Raw genomic sequence first — 16,357 nt, forward strand, 5'->3', positions numbered from 1 at the left:
CTAATAAAAATGCCCATTGTCTCAAAAGATTTTATGTAGACATACTTGATATGATTAAAAGCAGTTTAGAGAACAAAGGCAACATCTTTAAATATTTAAATGATTAAAATGAAAATTAAAAATAGATTTCCTTTCAATGAAAGGTTTTAAATTGAATCCATAAACTATGCTTGATTTCTAAAGCTAGCATGAATGCACGTTAAGTATTAAAGATGTTTAACGTAACAATGTGTATTCAATAAAAAATAGATGATTCATTTTTATATGTGGTTTCCAATTTGGTTTTTTGGATCCAACCTCCAATTGGGAATGCAAGCAGACTTTCTTATGTTGTAAAATCAATGAGTAATAGTAAGATCTATCAATTTTAGAAATGAAAGGAAACTGTTTCAATATATTATCTAACTAGGTAAAATCAGTTTTAAGAATCAGTCAATAAATAAATTTAAGGACTTATTCTGTATTTAATTCCATGCCAGATGTTCTAAGTACTGCATAAGAAAATGCATGAGATAGTCTGTCTGTCTCCTGATTTTTCTCTGTGCTTAAGTATCCCAAGTTATTTCAAAAAGTGCCCTGAGATAAAAGTTTCCAGAAATTTCATCCTTCCAAGCACTTGACTTTGGACAGCTGTGTCTTACTGGTATCTTTCTTCTCATTTGATCTACTCTCCTTCCCAGGGTAATTCTATGCGCCCACATGGCTTGCCTGTAACTTTTACATGATGATTCACAAATATTCATCTGCAGCCCAGATTGCCCATCATCGTGTCTAAAATCCAACTCACTGTTTTTCCCAAACCCTTTCCTCGTCCTTCTTGTTTTTCTCCTCTCCTCTTCTCTCCCACATCCTCTGCCTGTTTCTCCTCCTCTCCCCTTCTTCCTCCTCCACCTCTTCTTCCTCCTCTACCTCTTCTGCCTGACTGCCCTTCTTCTCTTCCTGCTCCTTTCTGTTTTCTTCTCAGACACTGGAACCACCACCCACCTGGCTGCACATCCCCTGGAGACCTCCATGCCTTCCCTTTCTCTCTCCCACTCTTTATGCCATAGGTAATAAAATCCTACTGCTCTATCAACTGAATATTCTTGCATCATTATAATTGCCTCCATCCACATTGTCACTGCTCAAGTTCGGGTCTGAAGATAATAATGTCCTCTCTATGACCTTATGAGGATCATTCTGTAATCAATTCCCTGCACGAACACCAGGGATCTGCCTAAAATGCAAATATCATCATGACATTCTTCTGTTCACATTGGATTTGGGAATCTCAGTTACCGTCCCGTTAAGCCCAAGCTTCCTAACTTCCAAATAGAGTTCCCGTACTCTCGCCTCATCTTTCCCTCAGTGCCCATAACTTGGTCTTGAGAAATACCGATTCTCCTGTTTGTTTCTTACTTTCTCTCTCCCTTGTATCATTCTGTTTCCTTTGTGCCCTCCTCATCTCCTTTGAAGAAAACATCTACTCTCCCTTCAGAGCCCAACCTGGCCATCATCTCCTCCAGAAATCCCTGCTCTGCTTTCCTCCACTGAGTCCAAGACTTCTCCTCAGCTTTCCACCTGCTTTTATCTTTAGGACTGTTTAAATGTCAGCTTCTGCCAGTCAGCTGTGAACTCCCCAAAGTCAGGGACTATTTGATATTCACTTCTGTATCTCCATACTAAAAGACAAACAAATTGCCTGGCTCACAGTAGGTGTTCGATAAATATTGATTGAAGGGTTTCATTGATCAGACATGGATATTAAAGCTTGTGTCTTGACTCTCAGGCCAGTGTCCCTTGTTCCACCCTACAGTTCTCCCACTACCACGTAGTGGGGAAGATGGCTAACATTAAACACCTAGATCACTTGAAAGAGTAACAGCTGGCAGCAACAAGACAGAGCCCAGAGGAATTTCCAAAGGCTTAGATAATGTCAATGCCAGAAATTGTTATATATAGAAAAATATATAATAGCAATAGTAATTTTCTAAAGCCCAGATCTGCTGACCCCAAGCCAAAACTGTCACATGGTTTCTCTTGGGCGAGGAGGCCAGTCCCTAACATGATGTTATTTGGTCCCTGAAGAGTGTGCCAGCTGGTAGCACTGACATGTTGCTGATGAAGGACCTGTTAGTTGGAGCTGACCAGGCAACACGATTACCTGCTGCCCCAGATTGGCCCAGTAGGATTTTATCCCATAGAGAGGTCTCCACTGCAGGAACACAAGTCCATGTGTAGAACAGGATCATTTTTCACATTGGCAGATGGTTCAGCAGAAGTACCACAAAAAGCTTGCTTCAGGGCCTTCGACACAACAAAATTAATTAAAACGCACTTTAATGAATTCCCAAACAATAAGTTTAAGACATTTCATTTAATTTTTAACCTACCTATATGAAATAACAGATGGCAAATCTGAAAAGCAATTAAATTTGTTTATAACAAACTTTCACTAGATCTAAAGACCACAGACATCCATATGAACTACTTTTTGTTTACTCTGTTTTCCTATCTTATTCTTAATAAATGACAGGAGATTTTGCAAAGTAAAACTGGTTCTGAAATGGGTGTCAGCAGCCTGCATGTTCAACATTAATTTATCACCTTACTTTAAGCAAGTCACTTCCTTTTTCTATGCCTCAACCTCTCATTTATGAAGCTGGGAAGTCTGAGCTATGGGGACTCTCATCCACACAAGTTTAATATAGCGCTTATATATTTAAAGTGAACTTGATTATCATAATGACATTTATTGAGCATGCCCGAGGTACCAGAAACAGTTCTGAGTGTTGAAACTCATTATCTCAACCCTTACAATAGCCATTATCATTACCATTTCAAAGAGAAGTAAACTGAGGCAGCATGAAAGCACATCATGTATTTTTTTTTTTTTTTTTCAGCACAGTAGGTAGCTGCGCTGGGCTCTGAACACAGGTCTTTTAACTGGAGACAGTACCTTACCTGACATAACCTTTCTCCCCCTTCTCCAGATGACTCTAAAACCCAAAGCTCACTGGGTATAAAGTCAGCTCTTATTGGCCACTTTGCTGACAGTCCTGCCCAGTAGCTAATTGGTTTCCAGAGCCCCGTGACACACAAAACCCAACCATCTGAGGCTCATTTTCTTCCAGAGAGTGTACTCACACCCTGGAAATGACAGGGTAGGTAGGCCACCTGCATCACGGGCCTACTGTTCAGATGCAGATGGCAAAGCTTGCTTGTTTGTTTTTAATGGTAACATTTAAAATAGAACCTGGCTTCTATTTCCCTTAAGAAGTTCTTGGTTTCTTAGGAGCATTATTAATTTATAAAGCCTGACTAAACTAACCATAATTTAGAGAAATAAGTGAGATTGTTTGAATGTTCCTGGGAGAATCCATGAATTCTTTCAAGATTTTGAATGCAAATTTGACTCCTAAGTAGCTCTTACCTTTCAGGGAAACATGATAAATGTGAGGAAATTAACATTTCCTGATGAGTCAAAACAAATGTTTTCTTCATCTTTGCTGCCAAAAGGCGATTTCTGTGTTTTAAACAAATTAACCAAAAAAAAAAAAAATGTGCTATCAGCTGTGCCTGACAATAGGAGAGACAAAAATGTCACTTTCACCCTACATGGGACTGCCAGCACAGCTGGCTCCTGTGATTGTTTGCACATAAAGGCACAGGCTGCCTGTTATGGATAGAGGACACCGTAAGCCTTGGGTTTAAAACTATTTCTGTAGAGACCTCGGTAAACCTGCAGACAGGGTGTGTTCCTTCTCTGCCTCCAGGGGCATGTTTGCAATGCCCTGCCTGGCTCTTACTGAACACGTAGGTCTTGCCATCCTTAGACTCCACCCAATAATCAAACTCCTGGTGCCCAAAATGGCATTATGGAAGGGTAAACAGGAAAGGTCTTGGCTAGTGAGAAGAGAAACATTCACGGTAACAGAACGCTCCAGGCCTTTGAGCACCAATGAACCTTCTTCTGCTCCTTTGGGCTGTGAGATTTTGGAGCTTGCTCAAGCAGCACATGTGTTCATCTGAGACGTCCTAGGAAACAGCAGGCCACAGCTGCACGCGTATAGCAGTCATACGGGATTCAGTCAACAGCAGGAGCCTCCTGGGCATAGTTTTTAACGCTCTCATGACAGGGTGGGTCTGTGTGAGTCTACTTCAAGATATGGAAGAGCGAAATCTCTTTCAGAGAGTTGAAAGCCAGTGGAATGTGGGAAGGACAGGCTCAGTTCCTGATTGGGCACCATGAGAAGCCACTGGAGTTCATCTGTTTCCACCTGCGTAAGGGAGTTGGAACCCTGACTCACTCACTCATGAGCCACAGTCCACCCTTGCCTTAATGGTCCTCCCTAATTGTGGGCTCCTCGCCTCTGTCACACCCCACACATGCTGTCAGAGGAAGCAGCTCAAACCTGGACATTTTTCTAACCTGTTTGTCCGGCTAATTTCTGCTTGGATCTAAAATGAGGCAGCAGTTCTTCCCAAGAACCCCTCTAGTCCCCCAAGTCTAAGCAGGAGGTCTCCCTGATGATGGCACTCTCCCATCGGATCTGAACGTGTGTCCTCACAGCAGCAGCATCTTCCTCTTCCATAGGCCCCGTGCTCCTGAAGGGCAGGGTCTTTCCCTGAGCTTGTCACCAGAACACATCAGACACCTGATTGTAGCTGAGCGGATGTTCACCGTGACCCCAGAGGTATTCTAAATGCTTTATGTGCATGCCGTCAAAATTAATACGGACAATAATTCTGTGAGGTGAGTGTGATCATCATCTCCAATTTATAGAAGAGGAAAGTGAAGGAATGGGTGAGTGAAAAGCTAGTCCTTGGCCTCGGAGCTTGCAAAGAACAGAAATGGAGTTTGAACCTAAGCACTCTGGATAGTCTTGCTCTTAACTTCTACTCTGAGTCACATCTGTATAATAGGTGTTCAACAAATATTGGTAAATGAAGAAGGGAATAAATAAGTGAGTAAAATCCTTTAATTGCTTCCTTCTATATACAAAATAAGTAACTCACTAGATGTGAAAACAGTTCTGTGAAATCCATTCTTGCTCACTCTCCAGCCCCATCTCTTATTCCTCAGCAAGGACTTTGAGCCCCAGAGGGTCACACACGTCAGGCCTCCATGAGTGGTTCAGCGTTGTCATCTTAGTGCAATGCCTTGTAACAGCCTAGCCAATTCCCACTTGATTTGGCATAGGCCTGGTCTCTTCGGGAAAGTCTGGTCAGAGTGCCATCTCCTGCACGTTCGTTGCCTGTGATGTGTACCTCTACCAAACCTGACTGCAATGTTTGGTAAATGTCTTTTTACTTATCTCCCTTCTGCAAAAGAGGATGAGCTTCTCAGGGGCAGAGATTATATCTGACTTTTTCTCTATCCCAGATTTTAGACTATTGTCTGGCATTAAAAGGCTCCGAAGAAATGCTTGTTGAATTGGTGAACTAAATGTCCTCTACTTGCCTTCAAATCACTGAATTCTTCAGAGGCCAGAGTCTCTCGAATCATCACCTGATTGTGGTGAAGGACTTAAAGGGCGGCTTTTCTAGTCCTCTCCTTCCTGTTCCTGCTGTCCTTTAGAAGAGGACCAGACATGTCTCACTGCTGAGGGGATGTGAAGGAGAAGAGAAGAAACTGATCAGAGGCCAGCACTGTTCCCAGATCACCCAGGAGCTGAGTGCCAAGTCTTTCACTGGAGGGGTCCTCTGAATAGTAACAACATGTGCTTCCTTGAGGTTCTGTGAATTTTAGGAGCCGGAAGGCTAATTCTGCCCCAATTGCACCTTTTCATAGTGATGAGAATAGACTTGTGGGGGCATGGCTTACAGATATGAAAAGTAAATCTGAATATATAATGAGAGCAGGGATTCAATTGTTTACTAATTTATAGTAAATGGCAAGGTTTCCTAGAAAATGTATTTTGTATAGCTCAATGATAGTATTCCAGAAATGTGCCAGACAATTTGCCAACTTAATCTTATTAAATTGTATCATATTCCTCAAGATGGATGTCATAAACCCATTTTAAAGGTGAGGAAATGAGGCTCAGGGAGAGTTAGCTCTTTGCCTGAGTCACACAAGGCCAGGCCTGTCCATCCCCAAGGACTGTGCTCTTCCCTCTTCACCATACTGCAAGATGCTCTGCAGACTTTTGTGAGAAGGGGTACTGAGACAGGGAAGGAAAGGACAACGCAGGTCCATAGGAGGCCGTGGAAGAAGAGGAGCACTAGCAGTGGACAGAGAGAACTCAGAGGAGTCGAGGTTCTGAATCCAAATTGTACTGAGATCATGGTTTTGAGGTGCCTGCTCCCCAGCTCTTTCAGTTCCCAGCATTCACACATAAGACTGAGCCAGTGAAACCTCTTGGACGGGGGTGCAGAAAATATGTCCTGTTCCCTCACAAGGTGCCAAGATGGACAAGAACCATCAGAAAAAGCAGGAAGGCTATTTCCAAGTGTCTTCCTTACTTGCAGATCCCTCCAGCTTGACTTTGCTTGAGTGCCTTGCCTGGGAGCCTCAAAGTCACTCAGACTGGAATCTTACAGCAGTACACTGCCCAGTTAGGACCCTATGGCAAAGACTGGTACTCCAATTGCTATGATGACCGCAGTCCACCAGTGTGGATGGGAAGTGGCACATAATAGACCAAGGGGTAAACTGGATCTATCTGAGCAGGTCTTGAGCCATGTTGGGGTCCTGAATCCACACCCACTAGGTGCACTGGATAGAGAGGGTGCCTAGACCCATTCTCCAAATGATGCAGTAAAGAAGAAAAACACTTGGACTTTAGAGTCAGATATTTGGTCACCTCTGAGTTTGGTGCTCACCACTGTGATCTGAAGGACATTACCTACCCTTCTCTCTTAGCCATCCAATTTTAGAAGGATTATGTGTAGGATTCTTACAAAAAGAAACACGATGTAAGTGCACAAAATGTTTCAGATTTCTATATGGTTCCTCAGCCCAGGAAATCCCCATGACATGGAGGTGCTCAGCCACTCACATGATGAGGCAAGAGTTGAGGAGATGAAGTGCACACATGTCTCTCTAATCTCAGACCCTATCAAATGACATTGTGATTCATAGCATATGAGCCTCCTTCACCCACTAAACTGGGAATTCTTTAAACTTTCAAGCTGTGCATATCTGTGTCCTAGCACTTAGCAGAGAATCTGACATAAAGTGGCAGCTGTTCAGGAGATTTTGATATGTGGAGGTTCTAACAAACCAAAGAAGCAGTCATGCAATCTGCACCAATGCAGGTGGGTCAGACCTGGGTCCTGCGCTGAGCATCCCCATGGTTCTTCTGAAGGATAAATGGGGCTCATACTGATTGGCTCAGTAAACAAATATTTCTCCAGTGAAGCACATGTTTGTTCTCTCCCATTTCACTCTGTGTTTACTTATTCATACCCCATAAAAAGCTGTTAGCTAGAAACATCACATTTCCTCATTACATTCCCCAGAGTAGGAGGTTGTTTTCCTCCCAAGCATCACTTTCTTCAGCACGTCAAAATCTCTGGCCTAAGGAAACATGTGCAGAAGCTCAGCACTGAGTCTGAAATCACCCACCAGGAGCAGAAAGTTCTTGCAGCCTCGAGAGCCTTGGAGGACAATGTGAGCTCACAGAAGCTCCTGGAAAGCAGGGAATCTGCATGAATGCTCAAGTCAGAACATCCCCAGAGATCACGTGGTCCGATCCTCTCCTCTCACAGATGGGGAGTAGGAAAGAGGAGGTGCCCTTCCCAACTCTCTTCTCAATGGCAAGAATCGAAACAATTTGTTTGCTACTGACTTCTTCCCTGCACCTGCAACCTTTCCGTTCTCTGATCACACTCTCCACTTTTGCACTGATTGCCCCAGAGACCAGGATGTCTTCTTAGAACCTTCCTTCATCTTCTGCTTCATACCTACTTCATCATCCAGAATTGACCATGATGTGTCATGATCCATAACTGACCATCTAAGAAGCAAAGGGAAGGTCTAGTGATTTGACCTCACAAACATTCCATCATTTTTCCTCTTCCTTTCCCCTGTGCAACTCGGCTCAGGTTGACCATTGAAACAGACTTTCAGTGGTTCTCCCTGCCAATGGTCTTGCTTCATCTCACCTAGACTCATTGATTCTTGTGGGGTCATCCTTCTGAAACTACTCAGAGACCTTTAATGCCTTCCTATGCCCTGTATCTAAATCCCACATTTCTTAAATATTTGTAAACAAATTATTCCAATTCTTGTACCTAGCATTCTTTTTATACATAATCATGACATTTTTTTCTTACCTGCAACCATTTGCCTATGTACTCCAGCATTTTCATGCTTTATATTTGTCTTACTCTGCTTTCTATTGCTGTAATAAAATGCCTGAAACTGAGTAATTTATAAAGCAAGACATTTATTTAGCTTGCAGTCGGGTAGCTAGAAAGTTCAATAGTGAAATACTAGTATCTGATCAACCCCTGATGAAGGCCTTCTCGCTGAGTCATCATAAGGCAGTAGACATCATATTGCAAATAGAGGAAGTATGCAGAGAGATGTCTCCTTTACAACGAGCCACTCCCTCAATCACTCACTCATCTATTAATCCATAGGTTGGTTAGTTCATTCATAAGGGCTGGACCTTCATAACCTGATCACCTTAGGAAGTCCACTTCCAAATACCATTAACTTGAATTTGGGGATTAAGTTTTCAACACATGAACTTTGGGAGGACTTTCAAATCATAGCAATATTTGGGGCATGACACTCTTTTCCTAGCTGACTCCTCAACTTATCCTTCCGGGTCTAGGACAAATACCCTCTCTTACTTTATTTCTTTTATAATATGCATGCAGTTTGAAAATTGAGAAGCTGCTATCAAAATCTGGTTATTGAAAATCTATACTTCTTCTACTATTTCACAATCACTTCTAAGCAGGGCTGTAGACAGTAAAAAGTAGACCTCAGTAAAGAAAATCACTGTTTTTTTTTCTAAAGATGTACTTATCAAGGAAAAAAAGGATTGATATGATTAATAGTGCTGTATTAGGATTCATTTCTTTTACTGGAAGGAAAGCACTTATTACTAGTTAGCTTAAAGTGTGTACATAGCAAAATGCCGCTTCAGGTGGTTGAGAATAAAGGAAAGCAAACCAAGCTGGGTTTGCCTTCAGTCTGTGGCTTTTCAGCTTCAATTGGGTTATTCACTGCCATCTTAGAAGCTGCCAGCTAGGGATGCTTTGGAAGGGAAGGACTGATCACTCAGCCAGGTCTTTCACTGGCCACGTGACTCTCCGATAGCATCACTCCTGGCTCTCCTTCTCGAAAAACCATGAGCCCAGCAGGAGATAGAAGGAATGGCTCAGCGCTGCTCCAGCTCCATAAGCCCTCTTCCTGCTGCTTCTTCCCCTGACCCTTGAACCATGTCTTGGGTAACATCTGTCCCTCACCACTGAAAACAGCTTAGCCAGGTGTATTTGGAAAAATTGGCTTCTCTTCCAGGAGAATTGCAGCATGTCACAATACATCAAATATTGGAAAGGAAAGGAGGGACAAGGAAGAAAAATCCAGCACTTAAAAGCAGATGGCGGACATCATATATGGTGCTTAAAAACCATATGGATATTTATTCCTTTTCGAAATTTGTGCAGAATTGTACTTACATCTAGCTTGAAAGTTCAGTTTTTATTACTCTAATTTTTTGGTCTGAACATATGCCATACTTATAAAATATTCATTCTATGAACATCTAGTACTCTTATAGAAATGAGTAAACATTCAGATCAGAATCCAGCTAATATAAGCAACCCTCACTGGAAGATGGGTTTAATTTTATTTATTTTTTTCTGGGTTTCAACATCTCCAAGCTAGGGTATTCCAGGTACATAATCCTTATTAGCCCTTTAGCAAATGTTTTGATCTCTGTTTGTTGAGAAAGGAAACTGACATAGCCTAAATGACTAGCTTGAGATTGAGTTTGTGCTGCTATGTATAGATTGATTTTTTGATAGAACATCCTGTAATTGAGAGGCAGGCTACAAAATACCATCAAATACCAAAGGAATGATTTTCCCTGGGAAGCCTCAAGTAAATGGCAGAAAAACACATTCTGGATTGAGTTCCTGAATTTTCCAGGATTTTCTTTCTTTGTGGTGCCTTTATAGTTACTAGCAACTTTTGTTAGATCAGTATAGGAAAAAAGCAAAATCATTGATTTTATTATTATCATTGTAATTAACCATTACACAGACCTTGACCATTTAGAACTTCAAAAAATCATAATGAATGGGATGTAGTTTCCCTTGTCTGTGGGGGCAGAACTTAGTGACTTGTGCCAAATGAACAGAGAACAAAAAAGTACAGAAAAGGAAAAATACTTAGTTACTGTAGTTACAAAGAAACTTGCTACAGACCATTTTAACTAAGTAATCAAACTTACCGTCTCCATTAATGTCATGTTGATATCATGTACTTTTTGATATAACATGATGAAAAGGACATCTTATCACTAAAAGTCATAACCCCAACAATATCCTGAGTAAACATCAGGCAAACCCAACTAAGAGATTCTTTACAAAGCACTTGACCAACACTCTTCAAAAGTGAAAAGTTCATGAAAAACAGCATTAAGAAACCATCAAATTGGAGGAGACTTGAAGCTATAACAGTCAACACAAAATTTTATCCTTCTAGGGATTCTGAAAAAGAAAAAAAGGAACATTTATGGAAATTCAAACGACATCCTATAAAGTTGACTCTTGATACTGTTATGCAAATGTCAACTTCTTCGTCTTAATGAATGCACCTTGGGTTTATGAGATGGCAACATTAAGCAAAGCTGAGCACACAGAATCTCTGCTCTCTTCACAACTGTTCTATAAATCTGTAATTATTTCAAAATTAAAAGTTAAATAAGTGGTGATAGGTAATTATGATTATTTTACTCATCTTAGAGATATAAAACTCTCTTCACTCAAGAAAAAGGGATGACAAGACACAGATGGGTGGAAAATATTTTTAACAACCATGTCTCATAATGGACCATTACCCCAAGTATACTGAAAACTCTTAAAACTCAAAAATGATCAACATGATTCAAAAATAGGTAAAAGATTTGAATAGACATTTCATTGATAACACTACATAGAGAGAAATTAAGAGTGTATAAGATCCCAAACATCATATGTCCTTAGAGAATTGCAACTTAAAACAACAGAAGACACTACCACCTTCCTATTAAAATGGACAAAATTCCAAACACTGAGAAGAAAACAGGACTTGGATATGAATCAAGAGGAATCCTCATGGAATATGAAATGGTGCTTTGGAAGACAGCAGGGCAGTTTCTTAAAAAACGAAACATACTTCTACCATATGACCCAACAATTATGCTCCTTGATGTTTATCCAAGTTATGTGAGAACTTATATCCACACAAACCCTGTGGAGGAGAGTCTATAGCTGCTTTATGCATAATTGCTAAAACCTGATAGCAACCAAGATGCCCTCCAGTAAATGAATGCACAAAACAAACTGGCACATCCAGACATGGAATGTCACACAGCAGTAAAAGAAAGGAGCTATTAAACCGCAAGAAGCACAGAGGAATCTGAAAGGCATGTGACCGAGTAAAAGAAGCCAATCTGAAAAGGTCATACACTGTATGATTCCGATTCTGTAACACTGTAGAAAAAGAAACACTGGGCACAATTGAAAACAAAAGTGGTTTCTAGAGACCTAGAGACCAAGGGGAAGGCAGGCATGGACAGACAGACTACAGAGGAATTTTAGAGACATAAAAATCTTCTGAATCATACTATAGTGGACACATGTCATCCTACATTATCAAAACCATGGAATGCAAAAGACCAAGAGTGAATCCTCATGTGAACTAGTGACATGTGATAGCATATCAATGATGCTCCTCATATATTAAAAAAATGATATTGATAGTGGAGGAGGTTGGAGTGGACAGGCATGTAGGACAGAGTAGTATCAGACAAACATGGGAAATTCTGTACCTTCTGCTCAATATTGTGGTAAACCTAGAACTTGCCTAGACAATGAAGTGAAAGCTAAGAAAATGAAAATGAAAAAACCGTATGCTAGATACCTCTGTATCTTGTGCTTATTCCTAAATGCTGTATCAATTCAACTGTAACAGACCCCAAACTGAAACTTCATCTGGGATGCCTCTACCACTCTCCAATTTCTGATTTGCATCAATGGTCTCATCTCATCTACCCAAGGTCCAAAACTAATCCTCCACCTCTCCTTTATATCTCAAGTGTATCAGTTACAGTGTCCTATTGAATTTGTCCTGTGTCTCTCTTACAAATCAGCCTTTTTCTTTGCATTTCCTGGCAGTGAACCAAGATTCCTTTCTCTGGTCCTGTTACCTTCCAATCTACCTGAAGATGGCCTTCCAGAAAGTGGTCCAAGTAAGCTTCTTCTGCATGATAACCTCCAGGCACATTCTATTGCCCACAGGAGCGGACGAGAAAAGGCCTAGACTCACCACTGACTGTTCCAGCCCCATGGAGCTTAATAGTGATGGTTACAAAAGCCAGGCCCAGCTGTACTGCATGCTCTGTACCTGCTGGTCTCCTGCTGGTCTTCTTTCCTTCTTCCTGCAGGCTCAGGCCTCCCTATGCCTCTACCCATGGCTCAGACGTCCCTCTCCTGGGAAGCTTTCTCTACTGACTCCTTGTACTCTGCAAAGTGAAAAGATGTCTTCTTTGGGTGCATGTAGCATCTTGCTGGCACTTTCAGGAACATCATATTCATACCACTGTGCTCAGTTATGTGCCTAACCACAACGCCATTGTTATGGGGCGCAACTTCAGAACAGACCCATCAGCACTGAGAAGTGCAAATTTGAGAGTCTTTATTAAGACGGCCGGCTGACTGTCTCACACAATGCCCAAAAAATGGCTATTGGGAGAACAGCCCCGACCACAGGGTTGTAGGGGTTCTTATACCAAAAATTACATTAATCATAAGTGTCTGTTGCTATGATTCGAAATTACACATTAACGTCATGAGATCATTAACAGAGGGGGATGTGGGTCAAAATGACCCTTACCTATGTACAAACTAAAGAATGGTTACTAACATCCACACAATCACTGTTCACATGGTAGGTACATTGTTTAGGAATCAAAAGAGAGCAATGTTTCTTTACACAGGAATTATCATTCTGTATTGTTAAACATGTCACACTAAGTAACCGATGGGCACAGAGGTGGGGTGCTGCCATGGGAGAAGCTTATTTCCTACATAACATGGAGTCTCAGAGCAAAATGGAGTCTGTTTAGTCATTTCCCTTAGAGTCTGGCCTATGACATTCTCATGGAGCCAGATCTGTCAGCCCATCACAATCATGAGCTCCTTGATAACAGGACCCTGGCCTACTGCTTCAAAATTTCCCTTAAGCTTTTTTTTTTTTTTTTAATCACTGAGAAATTCAGCACTCACCCAGAGCAGCATTCTCTGATGTGGACAGCAGTCGGTGATTATGAGTGTGCAAGGCAACCTAAGATACTCTTACCAACATTTATTTTTTTCCTGCTGTTTATCAGGTCTGTTCTGGAATATGCCATTCTCCCCTTATCCATTGTGGTGAATTTATTTACCCATTTATTTGATCACATTTGTGATCCTTGAATAAGTCGATTTATTTTTTCCAGAAATGATAGGTAAGGTAAATTCAGCTCTATCATTTGTTCTCTCCCTGGATCAACTTCCAGTTGGTTGATCACAAACTGATTGTGAAAGCAATGAGCATATCAAAGATTTGGCCTCTGGCTGGTCACTTTCTACAGTAGTGTCTTAAAATTCTCTTCCATAAAGAAGGAATTCAGTGTTCACAGCAGATAACCATCCTGAGAGGACTTTGAATAATGCAAGTATTGCATAATCATGTTATTTGTATCCCTTGGCAGCAGAATTTATAATGCCTCGTTTAATGAGAAATTGAATGGAAGATGTGTTTGAAAAATTAATCCATTTTAATAATATATAGCACTGATATTGGCCATCTCTGGCAGAGTTTATACCTATAAACTAAGGGACCATGAATACCAATTACAGTAAAAAATAATGAGATACGTATTATTTCCCTAAGAAAATTACTTTTAAAAATATGCATTCTGACATCCTCAAGATTAATTACACAATTATGCAGTTCCAAAGTATAATCAGCAAAATTTTAAGCAGCTGTGAGAAAGTGAGCCTTCATATTTACTCAAAACTCAAAGGTCTCCCTTCTGATGAAACTTGCTTTGCAAAGTTATGGAGTTTTATATAATATAATTTCCAATAAAAATATTTATCAATCTTCTATCTGTCAAAGTCTAGGAATTGGCAGCAATCTAACAGTAGCAAAAACAAAAAAACCCTAATGATTAGAACATTGCAAAATAAAGTAGAAAGACTGAGTATTAAAAGAAGAAGAAATAAGGATGTTCACCAGAGGGAGTCTGGACAAACAGGTTTAAGAAGAAAACACAGTTCTGGAAATGTTTTTATGTTACTTAATGAAAGTGCTGCTTTCAAAAGGCAGATAATGAGGTGAGTAACCTGGGATAGATGAAAAATTAGCTTTGTGGTCTGGTAGTTTCACACTCAGGATCTCTGGTTCTGAAAACTCAGCCTTAATGCTGTGGAACAGAGAGTGTCAGTAGATTAAAGCATCTTGGAGCTCCACTAATACCCACATGATACCGCCATGGTCTCAGTGAGCAATCATGTCCCCTCCAGAGCTCACTCCCAACTCCACACTGGAGCCAATTTCAGTCAGGCAGTTGTGATCATTAGAACAGTCTCTACTATATTAAACAATCAAAATGGATCTGCTTTTTAAAATCACTGACATTGGCTGGCCCGTGGGACCACTGAGGACAACCTTTGTCCAAGACTACTCTGCCATTATTTAAAAACAGTCACCATGTTCCATCTTGATCCCCTATTTCTGTTCCCCTGGCTAAATAAACCCAACTATCTCACTACAACACATATTTCCTTATTTCTATATATTCCACATAAATCTAAAATCTTTAGAGAGTAAAGGCTTTGTCCTATGCATCCAGCTGTCACTACTTCTGTTTCTGAGTCATGGTAGACCTTCAGTAGATGTTTAGATGAACAGCTCTACAGAATAAGTTTCATAGATATTGATCTGTCTATACTTCAATTTCATGCTTTGATAAAGGTTAAATAACGCAGAAAGGGTTCACATAGGTTTCAACGTAACATCCTCAAGAGAATCAAAGCAATCACTACTTTATCAGAAGGAGTCAGGACAGAGAAAGGGGCCAACAGAACTTTGTGGGCCCTGGTCAGCACCTGGTAACACTCTTCCTTGTGTTATAATTGTCACCATGTTTCCCACAGGACTAACCCTTTTGAAAACAGTTCCTTGAAGGTTTGTCATTGGGGCAACGAGAAAGGGTAGTAGTGCAGGATTGTAGTTCACTCTGTGTGCTCATCTCAGAGAGGCAAAAAACTCTCTCATCAGGACTAGAGGAGGTTGGGTCAATCAATAAAATGCAGAAAGGGGCTCCCCTGGCCTGAGGATAAGGATATTTACTGACTCAGAGATGGATGGGACCCTGATACTTAGTAAAGGAAATACTAATGTGAGATTCCCTGACAATGAACCAGATGGTGGAGATACTGTATGTTACATGACATAATTACTTACATATTTCATGGAAATGAAATTGGAATCCAAGAGCTCATTTCATGTCAGTTTGATATAGCCAATTTCCCTGGCCTCCCAGAAGGGTCCATGGAGGGCACTGACAGTAAGCTGCAGGACATGTGATTGACCTTCCTCTTGTCTGACCTGCCTCTACAGGGAGGCTGCTCTCCCTCCCTCAGCCTTGTGTCTCAGTCAGCCAGTGGTAAGGAGGCTCCCCATGCCCAGGGCAAAGTCCTGGAGGCCCCCATAATGAACCTGGCAAGTCTGCTTGTTCCTCCCAGTACTAGGATCTAAACTCTGTGGAGCATAGATCCATTCTTCATCTTATCACCCCATGTAAACAGTAAATACCTCAGGTAGGCAGGGAGTCCTGTCCTACACTTGTGCTGCTCACAGAACACAGAATATCAATTATAGGTTAAATCCTAATAGATCCTTTTAAAGATTTTAAAGTGGCTTAGAGTAAAATGGCAGGAACTGAAGCGCACAACACACTGTACACAGTGGGCGTAATTGTATCGGCATGCCAAGTGTTCCACGAAATCACTATTTTCTGTATTATTGACGCTATGATTTACCTGTTGGATTTGTTTATGTATGTATGTATATACTTATCTATTTATTTAAAACATCAGGATCCATTTTGTGCACATAATACTACTAAGAAATAGGAAGGGATAAAGAAAACCATAGACT

The sequence above is a fragment of the Sciurus vulgaris genome (assembly GCF_902686455.1).
Source record: "Sciurus vulgaris genome assembly, chromosome: 14".
NCBI lineage: Eukaryota > Metazoa > Chordata > Mammalia > Rodentia > Sciuridae > Sciurus > Sciurus vulgaris.